Below are 7,758 nucleotides of genomic sequence, written 5' to 3'. Positions count from 1 at the left end.
AGGGAGCAAGAGAGTCCCAGGGGTACCCCCACATCCCTTGTGCCAGGGGTGGGAAAGCACCAACCCCTTTTGCCTCCTCTCAGTCCGCAGACCCTATAGCGCTTGCTGCTACAAGGCCGTGTTCATCCGGCACAAAATCCCTGCCCTCCTCATCAAGAGCTATCAGGAGACACCTTCCCACTGCTCCCACAGGGCTGTGCGGTGAGTACCCCAAGCCAGCCTTCCTCCCTGGCACCCCGCTCCTCACCCACACTCGCCCACCTTCCCTGCCTTCTTCCCTACGTTCCTTCCTTCTTCTGCCTTTGAGGAAGCCCCAAGACAAGCCACCCCCAAAGGGCGCCATGGTTGGAGGACTGCTCTGGCTCTTGCCACGCGCTTCCCTTCTCACTGCTCTATCCCAAATTGCCCCCAAATTCCCCATTTCAGCTGTCAGCGAGAAAAGCAGGAAGGAAGCCAAGGCTCCAGATTGCTTAAAGTCAGACCACTGGGGGGATGTGGGGAAAGGATGCTGCAGGGCATCCCAGGGCGTGGTTGGACCCTGCATTCCCCCACCCAACGCAGCCCCTCTCTCCCCCGCAGCGTGGAGCTGCAGGATGGGAAGAGGTTCTGCGGGGACCAGGACTGGGTGAAACAAGGGGGACAGAAAATCACAAAATGGAATATATAAAGCTTTAGAATCAGTTTTAAGTAATGTTAAGTTTGATGGCTTTGTAACAGTAGCAATGGAAAACTACTAAAGTGCATGATACATAGAAAAAAAATAGAGTGCAGCTAGAGAACACACTGACCATTCTTGTACAAGATAAATTGTTATAGTTGACAGAGTTTTAAGAAAAACAGGCTAGAAGAACAGGACACAGGGATAAGGAGTATCTGGGAATGGCAGGTGTCCAGGATGGGCTACAGTTAAACTAACAGATAAGTAGGAGGATAGGAGGATTATTATGTCTCCTGTGCTAACGAACTAATTAAACTGGTATGAGCATCTACTGCGCGTGCTCCAAAGGCTGCCGGAAGTGATGAAGATTGTTGGAAGAAGTAAACAACCCTCAGAGACCACCACCACAATTCTGTACGCATGCGCAGAACTTTCCGGAAAACGACGTAATGTATGTATGCCCAGGGACTATATAAGGATGGCTTGTGGAGCAACAGAGAGACACAAGTTAGGAGGAGCTATCCCCCGTGTCTCCCGGCGCCGCAATAAAGAATACCTGCTTATCAGCTTGAAAACTTTGTTGGCAAGTTTGTTCCAGGAGATTTCTCCGAATCAATGGTCACCAAGAAGAAGGAGCTGTGCACAGGCCCCCGAGCGGCCTGGGTGCAGGCACATCTGCAGCACTTCAAGAGCCTGAAGAACAGATCCTTCCCCACTGCCACCCGCGACGCCCCTGGTGCTTGCCCTGCCCTGGGCACACAAGAGAGCCCTTGGACTGCAGCCTTCTTCAGTGGGAAAGCTTATTCTATTTAACTTACTTAACCAAAGTATATTTTGTTTACAAAAGAAAAAAACCAAACCCCAAAAACGGGGGGGAGGAGGGAATAAATTATATCAAAGTAATAATTTAATAGGACCCATGGTGACACCATCGCTCTCCGCGCAGCCTGGGGTCACTGCTCTCTCTAGAACAGAGCAGCCTCAGCCCCACAGCATCCGCCATGGTGCCTCCCCGTCCCCAGCCTGAGTTCAGCTCGAGTGCCAGGCGTGGGGTGACACCAGCATCTCCACTGGGTGACCAGTGCCGGCTCCTCTTTGGGAAGCAGCCCGGCATCCCCTGTGGTGCCAGGAGGAGGTTGGGGCAACCGCAGCGGCTCTTGCCCTGCAGTGCTCGGGTACAACCAGCAAACCCACATCTGTGAAGCTCCAATTTTTATTAATAAGAGAGAACCTGCACATCTCTAGGGCAGGGCCTGGGAGGGTAGGTTGGTGTCGGGGTGTCCTGCAGGGATCCCGGCCTCTTCGTCCCCAGGTGAGGCGTCAGGAGCCCTCTTCGTCCCCAGGTGAGGCGTCAGGAGCTGGGACGCTGTGCGAGGGTCCCTGTGCCGGTGGGTCCAGTGCCTGGCCTGGCTGCCAGGCGGGCGCTGGGAGGAGGGGCAGGGGGATGATGAGCACAGCCAGCCTGTGCCACGCTCCCTCCCTCCATCCCTGGATCACAGCCCTGGGCCTGTCCCCATGTCCCAAGAAGCAGTGGTGGCCACGTGGCTCTTGGGACCTTGCGTCCCGCCCCCCAAACTGCAACCCTCACCAGTGCCCGTGTCGCTGCAGTCACAGCATTCCCAGGAATCCACGTCCTCTCCCAGGTTGGAGCAGCGCTGGTGTGTCCCGCGGGAGCCACAGGAGTGGCAGAGCAGCAGTCGCCAGGGCCTGGGGGGGCAATGGGAGCCATTGCCACCAAAGGCCCCTGAGATGGACGGGGGGTGCCAGCCTGGTACCGCCATGGCCACCCAAAGGGGGTGACCTCGGGGACCAGCAGCACTCACCCACTCCGCTCTGCCACCTCCCGTCCCACGGGGCACAGGCACTGGCTGGTGTCACAGGAGCTGTGCCGCCGATAATGGTCGGCAAAGGCTCCATCCTCCTCCCAGGCAGCATCCCTGTGGGAGCAGAGGAGCGCTCAGCCCTGGGCATGTGGGGAGGCAGGAGGGGATCGGCCGGAGCATCGCAGAGGGGAAGGAGGCAGGGGGAGGGCACCGACCTGTCCGGGATTTTGATGCCCAGGCGGAACATCTCTTTTTGGAAGGTGACCGTGTCCCGGCAGAGTGGGCAGCGGAAGTGGTACAGGGCAGAGCGCAGCGCCTGGCCCTGGGGCAGACACAGCGTCAGCACCAGCGGTGGTGGGGTTCCGTTCACCCCCGCCGGAGCTTGGTGATGGGGTGACCACAGGGGTGATGACGTCGGGGACCGCAGGCGCTGCTGCCTACCTGAATACAGTGGCGGTGGAACCAGGCGCTGGTGCAGGTGGGACAGACCAGGGTGTCATAGCGCGGCCGCTCCGCCACCGCCTCCTGGCAGATGAGGCACAGGGTCTGGTCCTGCTGCACCGCCCGCACCCGCTGCACCGGCCGATGCTTCCAGCAGAAGGACCTGCGGACGGAGGGGATGCTTCAGCCCCAGCTCTCGTGCGTCCCGGCCCTGGCTCTGGTACCCCAGGGCGGTGACACTCACTTGTACTCCCCAAAGAACTGGGAGATGCAGCCCCGCTCGCTGCCGCAGGGGTAGTGGAAGGTGCGGGGACAGCGCCGGGCTCTGCAGCTGACCGAGGCACCCAGCTGGCGGCAGATGCAGCACCTCTGGGGATGACAGGAGGTGAATGGTGTCAGCGCCACGTAGAACCATAGAGCCATGGAATTAACCAGGTTGGGAAAGGCCTTTAAGCTCGTCCAGTCCGACCGTTCCCCAGCACTGCCAAGGCCACCACTAAGCCATGGCACTGAGGGCCTCGTCTACACGGGCTGCCAACACTTGCAGGGACGGTGACTCCAGCACTGCCCTGGGCAGCCTGTTCCAACGCCTGAGCAGCCTCTGGGGAAGGAATTGTTCCTCATCTCCATCTAGACCTCCCGCTTGAAGGCATTTCCTCTTGTTCTATCACTTGTTTCTTGGGAGCAGATACCAACCCCTCCTGTCGGGCCCTTGGAGAGAGCTATAAGGTCCCGCCTGAGCCTTCTCTTCTCCAGACTAAGCCCCGCCCCCCCACCCCCCAGGTCCCTCAGCCATTCCCCATCAGGCTTGTGCTCCAGGCCCTGCACCAGCTCCATTGCCCGCGGGAGTGAAGGCGATCGGATTTGCATGGAAAAGAGCTCGGCAATGAGCTCTGAAGCCTTGGTGCTTTGACAAGCCCTGGGGCAATGAGTTGGGGCCTTGAAGGCCAGACACCGTGGGCGCTGTGAGAGGGTCTGCAGCATTGCGGCTGGCCTGTTTTTTGGAGAGTTTCACAGTGGCCCATGAGATTGAAGGTTGTATGTATGTGCGGGCTGGGAAAGTACCGACCAAGGGGATAAAAAGGGCTTGGTGGGAATAAAGGAGGATTTGAGCCTCTGCATCAGCTTGAGTCCCTGTGGTGAAAGGCCAGGATTGGCCTTCTCTGGAGCCATGCCCCTGGGGATTCCTGTTTGCCCTCGTGCAGCACAACCCCACCACGTTCCAGTGACACCGGACCACTGACAAATCCACTTTGTCTCTTCTCTCCCGATGCCAGTTTCCAGAAAACAGGCCCTTTTGGATCAAGGGGCATCTGGGCGGTTGCTTGCAGCCAGCTGCCAGAGCATCCCCGGGGGATTGCTGGCCTGTGCAGTGCTGGACATAGGGAATGGAGAGCGCGATGCCCTCAGGCCTCACCTTCCGTGCCACCCGCTTCAGCTCCTCCTGGATGTCAGGGAAGAGGAAGCCATAGAAGCCCTCTTCATCGGCCCCTCTCTGGTTCAGCCTGGTGGCGTGGTACTGCGAGAGGGGAGAAGAGGGGATGTGCCAGGGGCTGCCGGCGGTGCGGGGCCGCGGGGCGGGGGGTGTCTGGACCAGGCACTCACCAGGCAGTTCTCGTGGACGCAGAGCCCATCCCGACGGCAAAGCTGCCCCAGCACCTCGGGGTTGCAATCTGCCCGCTGGCAGAACGCGCACACTGCAGGGGGACAGCAGCATCACCCCCTGCGCTGTGACAGGGTCCCCGTGGAATGCTGGGAGCGGGATGGGGGAGAGACCCGACCGCCTTCCTATGGTGCTTGCCTCCACAATCCCCTCTGGCAGGGTCCCAGCGGGGTGCTGTGCACTCACCTTCCTCACCAGGGCCATCCCGCTGCCTCTTGCACTGGGGAGGCGCACAGGAGGGCTCGTTCTCCTCTGGCGGCGCTGCTGGACCCTGGGCCTCGCGGCGCCGTGATTTGCGCTTCATCACGGAACTAGATGATCTTGAGGGCCTTGCCAACCCCAACTCTTCTAGGATTCTATGATTCTAGAAATGGCTGCAGCCAAGGAGATGGCTGCGCCTGGCAATGTTGGTTTGCTCAAAGGCCCTCCTGATCTGGGGCTGTTGGGGCGGCGGGGGGGCCCCCTTGTAGTGCAGGGCGTTTGTGACGCGGTACCGCACGAGGGTTCCGCGAGGGGCATGTGGAGCGCGGGGACAGGCGCAGGCCTGTGATCCAGGCACAGATGGAGGGAGGGAGCGTGGCACGGGCTGGCTCTGCTCATCGTCCCCCGGCCCCTCGCAGTGCCCACCTTGCTTGCAGCCCAGGCGCTGGACCCACCGGCACAGGACCCACCAGTACAGGGGGACGATCACTGCCCTGGCCCTGCTGCCGCGCTATCGCTGATACAAGCCAGGATGCCATTGACCTTCTTGGCCACCTGGGCAGAGACCCGGCTCAGCTTTAGCTGGCTTTTGAGCACCACCCCAAGCCGTTTCCACCAGCCTCTTTTCCCTGGTGCATGGGGTTGTTGTGACCCAAGTGCGGCATTAGCCCTGAGCCTTGGTGAGCCTCGCCTGGGCACGGGCTGCTTCATCTTGGAGGCCATCAGCCGTGGCCCTTTTGGTTTCCCGGCCCTTGCAGGGCTCCTGGACTATTCCTGGCTCCCCGTGCTGATAACAAAGGCTGATGTGACCCGTTTATCCCCCAGGATGGATCCAGTCTCACTCCAGCAGCAGATCTGCATGAGATGTTTTATTAAACCTATTGAGCAATGTACAGTAGCGTGGAGTGGGTGCCAGTAGGGAAGAGGACAGAGCCAGCCCCGTAATTTCACAAGAACATAGACACAACCACGGGATGCAAATAAATAGAGCTTATGGGGAAGGCAGCTTCACGCGGAGCTGCGGGTTGACTGCTTCTGCCGCTGGTGCTGCTGGACCCAGTCCTGGTCCCCGCAGAACCTCTTCCCATCCTGCAGCTCCACGCTGCGGGGGAGAGAGGGGCTGCGTTGGGTGGGGGAATGCAGGGTCCAACCACGCCCTGGGATGCCCTGCAGCATCCTTTCCCCACATCCCCCCAGTGGTCTGACTTTAAGCAATCTGGAGCCTTGGCTTCCTTCCTGCTTTTCTCGCTGACAGCTGAAATGGGGAATTTGGGGGCAATTTGGGATAGAGCAGTGAGAAGGGAAGCGCGTGGCAAGAGCCAGAGCAGTCCTCCAACCATGGCGCCCTTTGGGGGTGGCTTGTCTTGGGGCTTCCTCAAAGGCAGAAGAAGGAAGGAACGTAGGGAAGAAGGCAGGGAAGGTGGGCGAGTGTGGGTGAGGAGCGGGGTGCCAGGGAGGAAGGCTGGCTTGGGGTACTCACCGCACAGCCCTGTGGGAGCAGTGGGAAGGTGTCTCCTGATAGCTCTTGATGAGGAGGGCAGGGATTTTGTGCCGGATGAACACGGCCTTGTAGCAGCAAGCGCTATAGGGTCTGCGGACTGAGAGGAGGCAAAAGGGGTTGGTGCTTTCCCACCCCTGGCACAAGGGATGTGGGGGTACCCCTGGGACTCTCTTGCTCCCTTCTGCTACAGGGGGTCCCCTCTCACACCCCTGCCAGTGCTGCTTTGCTCCAGGGTAGGAACCCCCTGTTTCCCTGCCCAGGGAGGGCTTCTTACTGATCTCCCCAGCCTGGGTGCTAGGTCTGAAGCTAACTCTGTATCCCTGCTGTGAGCAGGGGAGCAGGGTGAGAAGGGCTGTTTGTGCCAAAACGGGGGCTAAGCTGGGAGCTATCATCTCCTGGCAGTGGTCTTCTGCCAGCAATAGCAGCAGAGCCTGGGGGTGTCCATCCACAGAGCAGCTCCTCAGCCCCCCAGCACGGCGATGCTGCAAAGCAAATCCCTGCCCGGAGCTTGCTGCCTGCTTGGGACTGCCACGGGGGCTCCGGCCATGGAGCTTTGTGTCCCAGCCTGCTTCACGGCTGGTGGGGGATCCTTGCAGCAGTGGCAGCCTTGGTGCTGTGGGCTTCAGGGCACCCAAAGAGAATCTGAGAGTTGCAGCCCCATGGCCAGCGCTTCCCTTTCTGCGGTTTCCTTCTCCAGCTCAGCAAATCCGGGTGCTCTGACATAGTTTCCCTGCTATGATGGACTCATTTTCTTTCCTTGAAACCCTGCGTGGGCCCCGCGGCCGGGGAGAAAAAGGGGGCATGGCCACAGGGCCGAGCATTATGCAGAGCCCTGCAGAGCCCAGCTCCAGCCCTGCTCGCCCATCCCTCAGCTCCGCAGCACCACGGAGGTCTCCGCAGCACCACGAAGGTCTCCGCAACCGCTCTGGTCGCTGTCCTCCTCGTGCCCGCCCTCTCCCCATCTGAGGCCCATCTCGCTGAGGCCGCCATCGGCATCGCTGCATCCTCCCTGCGGCTCGCTGTGCCATTGCTCCATAGGAGCTGCTGGGGCAGGCTGAGAGCTCCAAGCCCATCAGCAGGGGGAGAGCTGGGAGCAGGAGGCCAACGCTGGGACCCAGGGAATAGGACACAAGAGGGGACATGGGAGATGGCAAATCCTCCGGGAACTCCTTGTGCCTGGGGTCTCCCCACGGCTCTCTGTCTCTGCCCTCACAGATGGTGTCCCCGCTACGTGCTGCTTCACCTACCAGCAACGCCCCATCCCCCGGCGCCTCATCACCTCTGCCTATATGACCAGCAGCAGCTGCAGCCAGCCAGGAGGGATGTGATTACCACTGGGGGCTAAGGGGGCGATGGCTGGGGCAGAGGGATGGGGACATGGCTGGGGACCTATTGCAGGCATCCCGCTGCCCCGGCCGAGCACTCCAACGTGGGACTTGTCCTGGCAGCATGGTCACCAAGAAGAAGGAGC

The sequence above is a fragment of the Lathamus discolor genome, chromosome 2 (genome assembly GCF_037157495.1).
Source record: "Lathamus discolor isolate bLatDis1 chromosome 2, bLatDis1.hap1, whole genome shotgun sequence".
In the NCBI taxonomy this organism is placed as follows: Eukaryota; Metazoa; Chordata; class Aves; order Psittaciformes; family Psittacidae; genus Lathamus; species Lathamus discolor.
This window is presented reverse-complemented; position numbering follows the sequence as displayed.